We start from the raw sequence: 17,059 nt of genomic DNA, 5'->3' as shown, positions 1-17,059 counted from the left end.
TGGTTTCATTTCCATGGGCAGGTTTCCTCAATGGAGGTGGTGAAACGACAGCACTAAAGTGGGCAGCGACACTGGCAGATAAGTCTGTGGAAAGGTTACGATGTTGCATGTATTACACTAGTCAAGTATATGATCTATACCTAGTTTTGACATGGGGCTTACACATGTTAATGGGTGTATTTTTAGTTTGAATTCAAGGAGTAATTCTTAGACAACCATTAACTTTGGAGAGAGGCCAGTCTACACAATTAATTATTTGTGTGTAAATCTTATTTTCCTTGATTACAATTAGTGTTGCCGAAGATTGATACATGTCTGTCCTGTAAAACATTTTACACAATCCAGTACACAAACATTTTCAATATTCAAACGGGGCTGTGCATCAAAATGCAGGTGAATTGATATCTGGACTTGGGAAAATAGCACAAACAGAACAATATTGGCATAGAAAATCAATTACAGATTTCTTTTCCTTTTTTCTGGTCTCACCATGGCACAAATCCTGTTGAATGACTTGCAACAAGTAACCTCTTCTGCATATCAATGATTTCAAGTATGACATTATTCTGTATGGTTTCCTGGGTCATTAGGAAGGACATCAAAGGTATGCACCTAAATTACTGTTTACATGCATTTGTCAGACTTATGCAGAACTGAGAGAGGGATTGAGTCTATTAGATTGCATGGTTTATGCTACAGAAGTGCTTGTTTCTGAATATTTCAACTTTAAATCTTTCGACATACTAAATTAAGATGACCTATTAGATGCAACCAGCAATAACTTCGAGGCTATAGGAAATCCATCACACAGTGTCTGTATAATGTAGTGCATAATAGTCAGAAAATGCAGTGGATGCTGGAGGTCCTTTGGGACTTTGTGGAAGCTGCAGTAGCATAATCATGATATATTATATCATACCAACCTTGGTAAACTAAAAATCATTATGTGTAGAGGGCTGTTGTAACGTTTGGCAGCTTACTATGAGGTTGTGGACAAATATGCTGTGTGAAGTAGAATTTTTGGAGAGCAGCTTCACAATATGCCATTTAGCCAAGGTGGTTTACTACCACCTTACAAGCACTTTCTCAATTGTCTTAAATGTTTACTAGTGGTACAAGCATTGTTATACCTTGAATACAAAAACATACAAATGGAGTTACCTGTGTTACCTGTAGTCTTCACCTCTCACACCCAAAACCACCTACGAACCCAGCGTTTGGAGGAAAGGTTGGATGATACCATTCTATATGTGCGCGTACACTCCACTGTATTTATGCATTTACATTTATAAAATATTTACCCCGTTTTTAATATTAACCAGAGTTAAACAACTGCAAAACGGTGATAGGGCAGCTCATAAGCTATGAGCAGTTACCCATGGTAGAAACATCAAAATTAAGATGCTAATTTTGGAGAGACTTAAAATTGTAACCAGAATAAAAAAATTGACCCACTCACTTTGATTTTTCCTAGAGAATTAGCTGACCTGAAACATTGTGCCATTAATTTTAACAGTACCCAATGTGCAGTATATGTGTGTATGTATACAAACCCTGTATGTGGAAAGACAAATATAAAATAAAAACCAAAAAGATTTAGAGGAACGGCAAAGAGGATTAAGAAAAAAAATTCCTTCTCAGACACCAGGTTTTAAAATTTTAATAAAATTAGCACATTTGTTGAATCTTGCGATTTACATTGGTAGTGGTACATCACTAATTGCCTTGTTATGTATTGGTCTCATTTCATTTAAATGTTACATGGAATTGTGCACCCTAACACCTCGAAGTGGGAAAAGTTAGTTTGGTCTCTTGTTTGTGCGGGGATTGTTGATATGCTTCCTTTAACAGATGTGTTCAAGAGCCATCTGTCCACAAGCCACAGGCAAAGCCATGAGTAAAAATTATATTAAAAAAACAACTACGGTTTATCCAACGTATTTGGATATGGGGGTATCACTTGTGAACATTTTAACCCATCAGGTACATAGAAGACAGCTTCAAGGCACAAAGCTTCTCAGTCGTAAGGCATTTTGAATACGTATGTTCCACAATAAAGCCCATGTGATTTCGGATTAAAATAGGAAGACATTTAGAAGTTGTGTATGCGGAAGGAAAGGCCTGTGTGTCTATTGCTTTACTCGACAGATGTCGCAGCCGTGTCTTGTGGAAAAGTGAATCTTGGGCAACAGGGTTTTCAGCAGGTGTAAGGTAAGCAAAATGATCTCGCTTGAATAGTTTCAGGATCCACACAGATTGAGAGGAGCAGCAAAGAAAGTGAAGAAAAAAGTTTGTACCATCTTATGCCTTCTCTATCAGATCCCTTCAAGAGACAAAATATCGGACCTTTGCTGCCTAGGAAGACCTCGATAATAGGTGTTACCTTTGAACCTTGAGACCTGTGAATCATTTAGACGCAAAGGGTTTGGACAGAAAACACTGCTAATTTGAAATGTATAGGGTGAGGGGAAAGTTGTCTCTCTGCTTTGTGATTCACAGGTGGCAGACCATTATGACCCAAGTCAGTCTTTGAGAGGTGTGTTTTTTTTCTTATTCCTTTCTTCCATTTCATGACTGTTGCAACAATGTATTTGGATATGGGGGTATCTCTTGTGAACATTTTAACCCATCAGGTACATAGAAGACGGCTTCAAGGCACAAAGCTTCTCAGTCGTAAGACATTTTGATTATGTATGTTCCACAATAAAGCCCATTTAGGATTTAGGATTAACGTAGGAAGACATTTAGAAGTTGTGTATGTGGAAGGAAAGGCCTGTGTGTCTATTGCTTTACTTGACAGATGTATCAGCCTTGTCTTGTGGAAAAGTGAATCTTGGGCAACAGGGTTGTCAGCAGGTGTAAGGTAAGCAAAATGATCTCGCTTGAACAGTTTCAGGATCCACACAGATCGAGAGGAGCAGCAAAGAAAGTGAAGAAAAAAGTTTGTACCATCTTATCTAGGAAGACATTTGGAAGTTCTGTTTGCGGAAGGAAAGGCCTGTGTGTCTATTGCTTTACTCGACAGATGTCGCAGCCTTGTCTTGTGGAAAAGTGTATCTTGGGCAACGGGGTTTTCAGCAGGTGTAAGGTAAGCAAAATGAGCTCTCTTGAATAGTTTCAGGATCCACAAAGATCGAGAGGAGTAGCAAAGAAAGTGAAGAAAAAAGTTTGTACCATCTCCTCAATCGACATGTTTAGGAAGCTTTGTTTAGCAGTATTTGAAAAGAAGGTTCTTTGGGGAATTGAACAGATAGAGGAGACATGAATGGATATTGTTTCTGAGATGATGGCAAAAGGCAGTGTATCTTGTACTCAACACATGTGGCAGCAGTGTTCTGGGAGAGATGTGTCCCATGCCCTAAATATTAGAGCGTTGTGAGGTAAGCAGATTGTACTGTTAGGATCTCTTTCACAAGTCACTTTATTTAATTTGGAGCAACAAAGTTGATGGTAGGCATCACACGCTACACAGTCTGGTTTTTGCTGTAATACCTTTTGAAAATGCCTTCTCTCATTTCATCACAAAATGATGTGCACCCAAACGTGTACCTAAAATTTCAAAAGGTCCATGAATTGTCAGTTGTGTCTCTTGTTTGTGCGGGGAATGTTCTTATGCCTTCTCTATCAGATCCCTTCAAGAGACAAAATATCGGACCTTTGCTGCCTAGGAAGACCTTGATAATAGGTGTTACCTTTGAACCTTGAGACCCGTGAATCATTTTGACGCAAAGGGTTTGGACAGAAAACACAGCTAATTTGAAATGTATATGGTGAGGGGAAAGTTGTCTCTCTGCTTTGTGATTCACAGGTGGCAGACCATTATGACCCATGTCAGTCTTTGAGAGGTGTGTTTTTTCTTATTCCTTTCTTCCATTTCATGACTGTTGCAACAATGTATTTGGATATGGGGGTATCTCTTGTGAACATTTTAACCCATCAGGTACATAGAAGACGGCTTCAAGGCACAAAGCTTCTCAGTCGTAAGACATTTTGATTATGTATGTTCCACAATAAAGCCCATGTGATTTAGGATTAACGTAGGAAGACATTTAGAAGTTGTGTATGTGGAAGGAAAGGCCTGTGTGTCTATTGCTTTACTCGACAGATGTCGCAGCCTTGTCTTGTGGAAAAGTGAATCTTGGGCAACAGGGTTTTCAGCAGGTGTAAGGTAAGCAAAATGATCTTGCTTGAATGGTTTCAGGATCCACAAAGATTGAGAGGAGCAGCAAAGAAAGTGAAGAAAAAAGTTTGTACCATCTTATGCCTTCTCTATCAGATCCCTTCAAGACACAAAATATCGGACCTTTGCTGCCTAGGAAGACCTTGATTATAGTTGTTACCTTTGAACCTTGAGACTCGTCAATCATTGAGACGCAAAGGGTTTGGACAGAAAACACTGCTAATTTGAAATGTATAGGGTGAAGGGAAAGTTGTCTCTCTGCTTTGTGTTTCACAGGTGGCAGACCATTATGACCCGAGTCAGTCTTCGAGAGGTGTGTTTTTTTTCTTATTGCTTTCATTACTGTTGCAACAATGTATTTGGATATGGTGGTATCTCTTGTGAACATTTTAACCCATCAGGTACATAGAAGACGGCTTCAAGACACAAAGCTTCTCAGTCGTAAGACTTTTTGATTATGTATGTTCTACAATAAAGCCTGTGTGATCTAGGATTAACGTAGGAAGACGTTTAGAAGTTGTGTATGTGGAAGGAAAGGCATGTGTGCCTATTGCTTTAGTCGACAGATGTCGCAGCCTTGTCTTGTGGAAAAGTGAATCTTGGGCAACAGGGATTTCAGCAGGTGTAAGGTAAGCAAAATGATCTTGCTTGAATAGTTTCAGGATCCACAAAGATCGAGAGGAGCAGCAAAGAAAGTGAAGAAAGAAGTTTGTACCATCTTATGTAGGAAGACATTTGGAAGTTGTGTTCGTGGAAGGAAAGGCCTGTGTGTCTATTGCTTTACTCGACAGATGTCGCAGCCTTGTCTTGTGGAAAAGTGAATCTTGGGCAACAGGGTTTTCAGCAGGTGTAAGGTAAGCAAAATGATCTCGCTGGAATGGTTTCAGGATCCACACATATTGAGAGGAGCAGCAAAGAAAGTGAAGAAAAGAGTTTGTACCATCTTATGTAGGAAGACATTTGGAAGTTGTGTTTGCGGAAGGAAAGGCCTGTGTGTCTTTTGCTTTACTCGACAGATGTCGCAGCCTTGTCTTGTGGAAAAGTGAATCTTGGGCAACAGGGTTTTCAGCAGGTGTAAGGTAAGCAAAATGAGCTCTCTTGAATAGTTTCAGGATCCACAAAGATCGAGAGGAGCAGCAAAGAAAGTGAAGAAAAAAGTTTGTACCATCTCCTCAATCGGCATGTTTAGGAAGCTTTGTTTAGCGGTATTTGAAAAGAAGGTTCTTTGGGGAATTGAACAGATAGAGGAGACATGAATGGGTATTGTTGCTGAGATGATGGCAAAAGCCAGTGTATCTTGTACTCAACACATGTGGCAGCAGTGTTCTGGGAGAGATGTGTCCCATGCCCTAAGTATTAGAGCGTTGTGAGGTAAGCAGATTGTACTGTTATGATCTCTTTCACAAGTCACTTTATTTAATCTGGAGCAACAAAGTTGATGGTAGGCATCACACGCTACACAGTCTGGTTTTTGCTGTAATTCCTTTTGAAAATGCCTTTTCTCATTTCATCACAAAATGATGTGCACCCTAACATGTGTACCTAACATTTCAAAAGGTCCATGAATTGTCAGTTGTGTCTCTTGTTTGTGCGGGGAATGTTCTTATGCCTTCTCTATCAGATCCCTTCAAGAGACAAAATATCGGACCTTTGCTGCCTAGGAAGACCTCGATAATAGGTGTTACCTTTGAACCTTGAGACCCGTGAATCATTTAGACGCAAAAGGTTTGGACAGAAAACACTGCTAATTTGAAATGTATATGGTGAGGGGAAAGTTGTCTCTCTGCTTTGTGATTCACAGGTGGCAGACCATTATGACCCGAGTCAGTCTTTGAGAGGTGTGTTTTTTTTCTTATTGCTTTCATGACTGTTGCAACAATGTATTTGCATATGGGGGTATCTCTTGTGAACATTTTAACCCATCAGGTACATAGAAGACGGCTTCAAGGCCCAAAGCTTCTCTGTTGTAAGACATTTTGATTATGTATGTTCCACAATAAAGCCCATGTGATTTAGGATTGAAATAGGAAGACATTTAGAAGTTGTGTATGTGGAAGGAAAGGCATGTGTGCCTATTGCTTTAGTCGACAGATGTCGCAGCCTTGTCTTTTGGAAAAGTGAATCTTGGGCAACAGGGTTTTCAGAAGGTGTAAGGTAAGTAAAATGATCTCGCTTGAATGGTTTCAGGATCCACAAAGATTGAGAGGAGCGGCAAAGAAAGTGCAGAAAAAAGTTTGTACCATCTTATGTAGGAAGACATTTGGAAGTTGTGTTCGTGGAAGGAAAGGCCTGTGTGTCTATTGCTTTACTCGACAGATGTCGCAGCCTTGTCTTGTGGAAAAGTGAATCTTGGGCAACAGGGTTTTCAGCAGGTGTAAGGTAAGCAAAATGATCTCGCTGGAATGGTTTCAGGATCCACACATATTGAGAGGAGCAGCAAAGAAAGTGAAGAAAAGAGTTTGTACCATCTTATGTAGGAAGACATTTGGAAGTTGTGTTTGCGGAAGGAAAGAAAGGCCTGTGTGTCTTTTGCTTTACTCGACAGATGTCGCAGCCTTGCCTTGTGGAAAAGTGAATCTTGGGCAACAGGGTTTTCAGAAGGTGTAAGGTAAGCAAAATGATCTTGCTTGAATGGTTTCAGGATCCACAAAGATTGAGAGGAGCGGCAAAGAAAGTGCAGAAAAAAGTTTGTACCATCTTATGTAGGAAGACATCTGGAAGTTGTGTTCGCGGAAAGAAAGGCCTGTGTGTCTATTGCTTTACTCGACAGATGTCGCAGCCTTGTCTTGTGGAAAAGTGAATCTTGGGCAACAGGGTTTTCAGCAGGTGTAAGGTAAGCAAAATGATCTCGCTGGAATGGTTTCAGGATCCACACATATTGAGAGGAGCAGCAAAGAAAGTGAAGAAAAGAGTTTACCATCTTATGTAGGAAGACATTTGGAAGTTGTGTTTGCGGAAGGAAAGGCCTGTGTGTCTATTGCTTTACTCGACAGATGTCGCAGCCTTGTCTTGTGGAAAAGTGAATCTTGGGCAACAGGGTTTTCAGCAGGTGTAAGGTAAGCAAAATGATCTCGCTGGAATGGTTTCAGGATCCACACATATTGAGAGGAGCAGCAAAGAAAGTGAAGAAAAGAGTTTGTACCATCTTATGTAGGAAGACATTTGGAAGTTGTGTTCGTGGAAGGAAAGGCCTGTGTGTCTATTGCTTTACTCGACAGATGTCGCAGCCTTGTCTTGTGGAAAAGTGAATCTTGGGCAACAGGGTTTTCAGAAGGTGTAAGGTAAGCAAAATGATCTCGCTTGAATGGTTTCAGGATCCACAAAGATTTAGAGGAGCAGCAAAGAAAGTGAAGAAGAAAGTGTGTACCATCTTATGTAGGAAGACATTTGGAAGTTGTGTTTGCGGAAGGAAAGAAAGGCCTGTGTGTATTGCTTTACTCGACAGATGTCGCAGCCTTGTCTTGTGGAAAAGTGAATCTTGGGCAACAGGGTTTTCAGCAGGTGTAAGGTAAGCAAAATGATCTCGCTGGAATGGTTTCAGGATCCACACATATTGAGAGGAGCAGCAAAGAAAGTGAAGAAAAGAGTTTGTACCATCTTATGTAGGAAGACATTTGGAAGTTGTGTTTGCGGAAGGAAAGAAAGGCCTGTGTGTCTTTTGCTTTACTCGACAGATGTCGCAGCCTTGTCTTGTGGAAAAGTGAATCTTGGGCAACAGGGTTTTCAGCAGGTGTAAGGTAAGCAAAATGATCTTGCTTGAATAGTTTCAGGATCCACACAGATTGAGAGGAGCAGCAAAGAAAGTGAAGAAAAAAGTTTGTACCATCTTATGTAGGAAGACATTTGGAAGTTGTGTTTGCGGAAGGAATGGCCTGTGTGTCTATTGCTTTACTCGACAGATGTCGCAGCCTTGTCTTGTGGAAAAGTGAATCTTGGGCAACAGGGTTTTCAGAAGGTGTAAGGTAAGCAAAATGACCTCGCTTGAATGGTTTCAGGATCCACAAAGATTGAGAGGAGCGGCAAAGAAAGTGAAGAAAAAAGTTTGTACCATCTTATGTAGGAAGACATTTGGAAGTTGTGTTTGCGGAAGGAAAGGCCTGTGTGTCTATTGCTTTACTCGACAGATGTCGCAGCCTTGTCTTGTGGAAAAGTGAATCTTGGGCAACAGGGTTTTCAGAAGGTGTAAGGTAAGCAAAATGACCTCGCTTGAATGGTTTCAGGATCCACAAAGATTGAGAGGAGCGGCAAAGAAAGTGAAGAAGAAAGTGTGTACCATCTTATGTAGGAAGACATTTGGAAGTTGTGTTTGCGGAAGGAAAGAAAGGCCTGTGTGTATTGCTTTACTCGACAGATGTCGCAGCCTTGTCTTGTGGAAAAGTGAATCTTGGGCAACAGGGTTTTCAGCAGGTGTAAGGTAAGCAAAATGATCTCGCTGGAATGGTTTCAGGATCCACACATATTGAGAGGAGCAGCAAAGAAAGTGAAGAAAAGAGTTTGTACCATCTTATGTAGGAAGACATTTGGAAGTTGTGTTTGCGGAAGGAAAGAAAGGCCTGTGTGTCTTTTGCTTTACTCGACAGATGTCGCAGCCTTGTCTTGTGGAAAAGTGAATCTTGGGCAACAGGGTTTTCAGCAGGTGTAAGGTAAGCAAAATGATCTCGCTGGAATGGTTTCAGGATCCACACATATTGAGAGGAGCAGCAAAGAAAGTGAAGAAAAGAGTTTGTACCATCTTATGTAGGAAGACATTTGGAAGTTGTGTTTGCGGAAGGAAAGAAAGGCCTGTGTGTCTTTTGCTTTACTCGACAGATGTCGCAGCCTTGTCTTGTGGAAAAGTGAATCTTGGGCAACAGGGATTTCAGCAGGTGTAAGGTAAGCAAAATGATCTTGCTTGAATAGTTTCAGGATCCACACAGATTGAGAGGAGCAGCAAAGAAAGTGCAGAAAAAAGTTTGTACCATCTTATGTAGGAAGACATTTGGAAGTTGTGTTCGTGGAAGGAAAGGCCTGTGTGTCTATTGCTTTACTCGACAGATGTCGCAGCCTTGTCTTGTGGAAAAGTGAATCTTGGGCAACAGGGTTTTCAGCAGGTGTAAGGTAAGCAAAATGATCTCGCTGGAATGGTTTCAGGATCCACACATATTGAGAGGAGCAGCAAAGAAAGTGAAGAAAAGAGTTTGTACCATCTTATGTAGGAAGACATTTGGAAGTTGTGTTTGCGGAAGGAAAGAAAGGCCTGTGTGTCTTTTGCTTTACTCGACAGATGTCGCAGCCTTGTCTTGTGGAAAAGTGAATCTTGGGCAACAGGGATTTCAGCAGGTGTAAGGTAAGCAAAATGATCTTGCTTGAATAGTTTCAGGATCCACACAGATTGAGAGGAGCAGCAAAGAAAGTGAAGAAAAAAGTTTGTACCATTTTATGTAGGAAGACAATTGGAAGTTGTGTTTGCAGAAGGAAAGGCCTGTGTGTCTATTGCTTTACTCGGCAGATGTCGCAGACTTGTCTTGTGGAAAAGTGAATCTTGGGCAACAGGGATTTCAGCAGGTGTAAGGTAAGCAAAATGATCTTGCTTGAATAGTTTCAGGATCCACACAGATTGAGAGGAGCAGCAAAGAAAGTGAAGAAAAAAGTTTGTACCATCTTATGTAGGAAGACATTTGGAAGTTGTGTTTGCGGAAGGAAAGGCCTGTGTGTCTATTGCTTTACTCGACAGATGTCGCAGCCTTGTCTTGTGGAAAAGTGAATCTTGGGCAACAGGGTTTTCAGAAGGTGTAAGGTAAGCAAAATGACCTCGCTTGAATGGTTTCAGGATCCACAAAGATTGAGAGGAGCGGCAAAGAAAGTGAAGAAGAAAGTGTGTACCATGTTATGTAGGAAGACATTTGGAAGTTGTGTTTGCGGAAGGAAAGAAAGGCCTGTGTGTTTATTGCTTTACTCGACAGATGTCGCAGCCTTGTCTTATGGAAAAGTGAATCTTGGGCAACTGGGTTTTCAGCAGGTGTAAGGTAAGCAAAATGATCTCGCTGGAATGGTTTCAGGATCCACACATATTGAGAGGAGCAGCAAAGAAAGTGAAGAAAACAGTTTGTACCATCTTATGTAGGAAGACATTTGGAAGTTGTGTTTGCGGAAGGAAAGAAAGGCCTGTGTGTCTTTTGCTTTACTCGACAGATGTCGCAGCCTTGTCTTGTGGAAAAGTTAATCTTGGGCAACAGGGATTTCAGCAGGTGTAAGGTAAGCAAAATGATCTTGCTTGAATAGTTTCAGGATCCACACAGATTGAGAGGAGCAGCAAAAAAGTGCAGAAAAAAGTTTGTACCATCTTATGTAGGAAGACATTTGGAAGTTGTGTTCGTGGAAGGAAAGGCCTGTGTGTCTATTGCTTTACTCGACAGATGTCGCAGCCTTGTCTTGTGGAAAAGTGAATCTTGGGCAACAGGGTTTTCAGCAGGTGTAAGGTAAGCAAAATGATCTTGCTTGAATAGTTTCAGGATCCACACAGATTGAGAGGAGCAGCAAAGAAAGTGCAGAAAAAAGTTTGTACCATCTTATGTAGGAAGACATTTGGAAGTTGTGTTCGTGGAAGGAAAGGCCTGTGTGTCTATTGCTTTACTCGACAGATGTCGCAGCCTTGTCTTGTGGAAAAGTGAATCTTGGGCAACAGGGTTTTCAGCAGGTGTAAGGTAAGCAAAATGATCTTGCTTGAATAGTTTCAGGATCCACACAGATTGAGAGGAGCAGCAAAGAAAGTGCAGAAAAAAGTTTGTACCATCTTATGTAGGAAGACATTTGGAAGTTGTGTTCGTGGAAGGAAAGGCCTGTGTGTCTATTGCTTTACTCGACAGATGTCGCAGCCTTGTCTTGTGGAAAAGTGAATCTTGGGCAACAGGGTTTTCAGCAGGTGTAAGGTAAGCAAAATGATCTCGCTTGAATAGTTTCAGGATCCACACAGATCGAGAGGAGCAGCAAAGAAAGTGAAGAAAAAAGTTTGTACCATCTTATGTAGGAAGACATTTGGAAGTTGTGTTTGCAGAAGGAAAGAAAGGCCTGTGTGTTTATTGCTTTACTCGACAGATGTCGCAGCCTTGTCTTGTGGAAAAGTGAATCTTGGGCAACAGGGTTTTCAGCAGGTGTAAGGTAAGCAAAATGATCTCGCTGGAATGGTTTCAGGATCCACACATATTGAGAGGAGCAGCAAAGAAAGTGAAGAAAAGAGTTTGTACCATCTTATGTAGGAAGACATTTGGAAGTTGTGTTTGCGGAAGGAAAGAAAGGCCTGTGTGTCTTTTGCTTTACTCGACAGATGTCGCAGCCTTGTCTTGTGGAAAAGTGAATCTTGGGCAACAGGGTTTTCAGCAGGTGTAAGGTAAGCAAAATGATCTCGCTGGAATGGTTTCAGGATCCACACATATTGAGAGGAGCAGCAAAGAAAGTGAAGAAAAGAGTTTGTACCATCTTATGTAGGAAGACATTTGGAAGTTGTGTTTGCGGAAGGAAAGAAAGGCCTGTGTGTCTTTTGCTTTACTCGACAGATGTCGCAGCCTTGTCTTGTGGAAAAGTGAATCTTGGGCAACAGGGATTTCAGCAGGTGTAAGGTAAGCAAAATGATCTTGCTTGAATAGTTTCAGGATCCACACAGATTGAGAGGAGCAGCAAAGAAAGTGCAGAAAAAAGTTTGTACCATCTTATGTAGGAAGACATTTGGAAGTTGTGTTCGTGGAAGGAAAGGCCTGTGTGTCTATTGCTTTACTCGACAGATGTCGCAGCCTTGTCTTGTGGAAAAGTGAATCTTGGGCAACAGGGTTTTCAGCAGGTGTAAGGTAAGCAAAATGATCTCGCTGGAATGGTTTCAGGATCCACACATATTGAGAGGAGCAGCAAAGAAAGTGAAGAAAAGAGTTTGTACCATCTTATGTAGGAAGACATTTGGAAGTTGTGTTTGCGGAAGGAAAGAAAGGCCTGTGTGTCTTTTGCTTTACTCGACAGATGTCGCAGCCTTGTCTTGTGGAAAAGTGAATCTTGGGCAACAGGGATTTCAGCAGGTGTAAGGTAAGCAAAATGATCTTGCTTGAATAGTTTCAGGATCCACACAGATTGAGAGGAGCAGCAAAGAAAGTGAAGAAAAAAGTTTGTACCATTTTATGTAGGAAGACAATTGGAAGTTGTGTTTGCAGAAGGAAAGGCCTGTGTGTCTATTGCTTTACTCGGCAGATGTCGCAGACTTGTCTTGTGGAAAAGTGAATCTTGGGCAACAGGGATTTCAGCAGGTGTAAGGTAAGCAAAATGATCTTGCTTGAATAGTTTCAGGATCCACACAGATTGAGAGGAGCAGCAAAGAAAGTGAAGAAAAAAGTTTGTACCATCTTATGTAGGAAGACATTTGGAAGTTGTGTTTGCGGAAGGAAAGGCCTGTGTGTCTATTGCTTTACTCGACAGATGTCGCAGCCTTGTCTTGTGGAAAAGTGAATCTTGGGCAACAGGGTTTTCAGAAGGTGTAAGGTAAGCAAAATGACCTCGCTTGAATGGTTTCAGGATCCACAAAGATTGAGAGGAGCGGCAAAGAAAGTGAAGAAGAAAGTGTGTACCATGTTATGTAGGAAGACATTTGGAAGTTGTGTTTGCGGAAGGAAAGAAAGGCCTGTGTGTTTATTGCTTTACTCGACAGATGTCGCAGCCTTGTCTTATGGAAAAGTGAATCTTGGGCAACTGGGTTTTCAGCAGGTGTAAGGTAAGCAAAATGATCTCGCTGGAATGGTTTCAGGATCCACACATATTGAGAGGAGCAGCAAAGAAAGTGAAGAAAACAGTTTGTACCATCTTATGTAGGAAGACATTTGGAAGTTGTGTTTGCGGAAGGAAAGAAAGGCCTGTGTGTCTTTTGCTTTACTCGACAGATGTCGCAGCCTTGTCTTGTGGAAAAGTTAATCTTGGGCAACAGGGATTTCAGCAGGTGTAAGGTAAGCAAAATGATCTTGCTTGAATAGTTTCAGGATCCACACAGATTGAGAGGAGCAGCAAAAAAGTGCAGAAAAAAGTTTGTACCATCTTATGTAGGAAGACATTTGGAAGTTGTGTTCGTGGAAGGAAAGGCCTGTGTGTCTATTGCTTTACTCGACAGATGTCGCAGCCTTGTCTTGTGGAAAAGTGAATCTTGGGCAACAGGGTTTTCAGCAGGTGTAAGGTAAGCAAAATGATCTTGCTTGAATAGTTTCAGGATCCACACAGATTGAGAGGAGCAGCAAAGAAAGTGCAGAAAAAAGTTTGTACCATCTTATGTAGGAAGACATTTGGAAGTTGTGTTCGTGGAAGGAAAGGCCTGTGTGTCTATTGCTTTACTCGACAGATGTCGCAGCCTTGTCTTGTGGAAAAGTGAATCTTGGGCAACAGGGTTTTCAGCAGGTGTAAGGTAAGCAAAATGATCTTGCTTGAATAGTTTCAGGATCCACACAGATTGAGAGGAGCAGCAAAGAAAGTGCAGAAAAAAGTTTGTACCATCTTATGTAGGAAGACATTTGGAAGTTGTGTTCGTGGAAGGAAAGGCCTGTGTGTCTATTGCTTTACTCGACAGATGTCGCAGCCTTGTCTTGTGGAAAAGTGAATCTTGGGCAACAGGGTTTTCAGCAGGTGTAAGGTAAGCAAAATGATCTCGCTTGAATAGTTTCAGGATCCACACAGATCGAGAGGAGCAGCAAAGAAAGTGAAGAAAAAAGTTTGTACCATCTTATGTAGGAAGACATTTGGAAGTTGTGTTTGCAGAAGGAAAGAAAGGCCTGTGTGTTTATTGCTTTACTCGACAGATGTCGCAGCCTTGTCTTGTGGAAAAGTGAATCTTGGGCAACAGGGTTTTCAGCAGGTGTAAGGTAAGCAAAATGATCTCGCTGGAATGGTTTCAGGATCCACACATATTGAGAGGAGCAGCAAAGAAAGTGAAGAAAAGAGTTTGTACCATCTTATGTAGGAAGACATTTGGAAGTTGTGTTTGCGGAAGGAAAGAAAGGCCTGTGTGTCTTTTGCTTTACTCGACAGATGTCGCAGCCTTGTCTTGTGGAAAAGTGAATCTTGGGCAACAGGGATTTCAGCAGGTGTAAGGTAAGCAAAATGATCTTGCTTGAATAGTTTCAGGATCCACACAGATTGAGAGGAGCAGCAAAGAAAGTGAAGAAAAAAGTTTGTACCATCTTATGTAGGAAGACAATTGGAAGTTGTGTTTGCAGAAGGAAAGGCCTGTGTGTCTATTGCTTTACTCGGCAGATGTCGCAGACTTGTCTTGTGGAAAAGTGAATCTTGGGCAACAGGGATTTCAGCAGGTGTAAGGTAAGCAAAATGATCTTGCTTGAATAGTTTCAGGATCCACACAGATTGAGAGGAGCAGCAAAGAAAGTGAAGAAAAAAGTTTGTACCATCTTATGTAGGAAGACATTTGGAAGTTGTGTTTGCGGAAGGAAAGGCCTGTGTGTCTATTGCTTTACTCGACAGATGTCGCAGCCTTGTCTTGTGGAAAAGTGAATCTTGGGCAACAGGGTTTTCAGAAGGTGTAAGGTAAGCAAAATGACCTCGCTTGAATGGTTTCAGGATCCACAAAGATTGAGAGGAGCGGCAAAGAAAGTGAAGAAGAAAGTGTGTACCATCTTATGTAGAAAGACATTTGGAAGTTGTGTTTGCGGAAGGAAAGAAAGGCCTGTGTGTTTATTGCTTTACTCGACAGATGTCGCAGCCTTGTCTTATGGAAAAGTGAATCTTGGGCAACTGGGTTTTCAGCAGGTATAAGGTAAGCAAAATGAGCTCTCTTGAATAGTTTCAGGATCCACAAAGATCAAGAGGAGCAGCAAAGAAAGTGAAGAAAAAAGTTTGTACCATCTCCTCAATCGGCATGTTTAGGAAGCTTTGTTTAGCGGTATTTGAAAAGAAGGTTCTTTGGGGAATTGAATAGATAGAGGAGACATGAATGGATATTGTTTCTGAGATGAAGGCAAAAGCCAGTGTATCTTGTACTCAACACATGTGGCAGCAGTGTTCTGGGAGAGATGTGTCCCATGCCCTAAATATTAGAGCGTTTTGAGGTAAGCAGATTGTACTGTTAGGATCTCTTTCACAAGTCACTTTATTTAATTTGGAGCAACAAAGTTGATGGTAGGCATCACACGCTACACAGTCTGGTTTTTGCTGTAATTCCTTTTGAAAATGCCTTCTCTCATTTCATCACAAAATGATGTGCACCCTAACATGTGTACCTAACATTTCAAAAGGTCCATGAATTGTCAGTTGTGTCTCTTGTTTGTGCGGGGAATGTTCTTATGCCTTCTCTATCAGATCCCTTCAAGAGACAAAATATCGGACCTTTGCTGCCTAGGAAGACCTCGATAATAGGTGTTACCTTTGAACCTTGAGACCCGTGAATCATTTAGACGCAAAAGGTTTGGACAGAAAACACTGCTAATTTGAAATGTATATGGTGAGGGGAAAGTTGTCTCTCTGCTTTGTGATTCACAGGTGGCAGACCATTATGACCCGAGTCAGTCTTTGAGAGGTGTGTTTTTTTTCTTATTGCTTTCATGACTGTTGCAACAATGTATTTGCATATGGGGGTATCTCTTGTGAACATTTTAACCCATCAGGTACATAGAAGACGGCTTCAAGGCCCAAAGCTTCTCTGTTGTAAGACATTTTGATTATGTATGTTCCACAATAAAGCCCATGTGATTTAGGATTGAAATAGGAAGACATTTAGAAGTTGTGTATGTGGAAGGAAAGGCATGTGTGCCTATTGCTTTAGTCGACAGATGTCGCAGCCTTGTCTTTTGGAAAAGTGAATCTTGGGCAACAGGGTTTTCAGAAGGTGTAAGGTAAGTAAAATGATCTCGCTTGAATGGTTTCAGGATCCACAAAGATTGAGAGGAGCGGCAAAGAAAGTGCAGAAAAAAGTTTGTACCATCTTATGTAGGAAGACATTTGGAAGTTGTGTTCGTGGAAGGAAAGGCCTGTGTGTCTATTGCTTTACTCGACAGATGTCGCAGCCTTGTCTTGTGGAAAAGTGAATCTTGGGCAACAGGGTTTTCAGCAGGTGTAAGGTAAGCAAAATGATCTCGCTGGAATGGTTTCAGGATCCACACATATTGAGAGGAGCAGCAAAGAAAGTGAAGAAAAGAGTTTGTACCATCTTATGTAGGAAGACATTTGGAAGTTGTGTTTGCAGAAGGAAAGAAAGGCCTGTGTGTCTTTTGCTTTACTCGACAGATGTCGCAGCCTTGCCTTGTGGAAAAGTGAATCTTGGGCAACAGGGTTTTCAGAAGGTGTAAGGTAAGCAAAATGATCTTGCTTGAATGGTTTCAGGATCCACAAAGATTGAGAGGAGCGGCAAAGAAAGTGCAGAAAAAAGTTTGTACCATCTTATGTAGGAAGACATCTGGAAGTTGTGTTCGCGGAAGGAAAGGCCTGTGTGTCTATTGCTTTACTCGACAGATGTCGCAGCCTTGTCTTGTGGAAAAGTGAATCTTGGGCAACAGGGTTTTCAGCAGGTGTAAGGTAAGCAAAATGATCTCGCTGGAATGGTTTCAGGATCCACACATATTGAGAGGAGCAGCAAAGAAAGTGAAGAAAAGAGTTTGTACCATCTTATGTAGGAAGACATTTGGAAGTTGTGTTTGCGGAAGGAAAGGCCTGTGTGTCTATTGCTTTACTCGACAGATGTCGCAGCCTTGTCTTGTGGAAAAGTGAATCTTGGGCAACAGGGATTTCAGCAGGTGTAAGGTAAGCAAAATGATCTCGCTTGAATGGTTTCAGGATCCACAAAGATTGAGAGGAGCAGCAATTAAAGTGAAGAAAGAAGTTTGTACCATCTTATGTAGGAAGACATTTGGAAGTTGTGTTTGCGGAAGGAAA

At 41.4% G+C, this 17,059-nt stretch overlaps 1 long non-coding RNA gene across 1 annotated transcript in view; it reads left to right on the top strand.

Moving 5' to 3' along the window:
- The first annotated feature begins 3,800 nt into the window (after nt 1–3,800).
- The window catches only part of LOC128467410 (uncharacterized), a 96,147-nt gene continuing 82,888 nt past the window's right edge, over nt 3,801–17,059 (top strand). The window contains exon 1 of the long non-coding RNA XR_008345715.1: nt 3,801–4,721. This is a non-coding gene — a long non-coding RNA (uncharacterized LOC128467410). The remainder of the gene's footprint in view (nt 4,722–17,059) is intronic.

Source organism: Spea bombifrons, chromosome 10 (genome assembly GCF_027358695.1).
Source record: "Spea bombifrons isolate aSpeBom1 chromosome 10, aSpeBom1.2.pri, whole genome shotgun sequence".
Classification (NCBI taxonomy): Eukaryota; Metazoa; Chordata; class Amphibia; order Anura; family Pelobatidae; genus Spea; species Spea bombifrons.
Note: the sequence above shows the minus strand (reverse complement) of the source record. Positions and strands in the feature narration are given on the sequence as shown.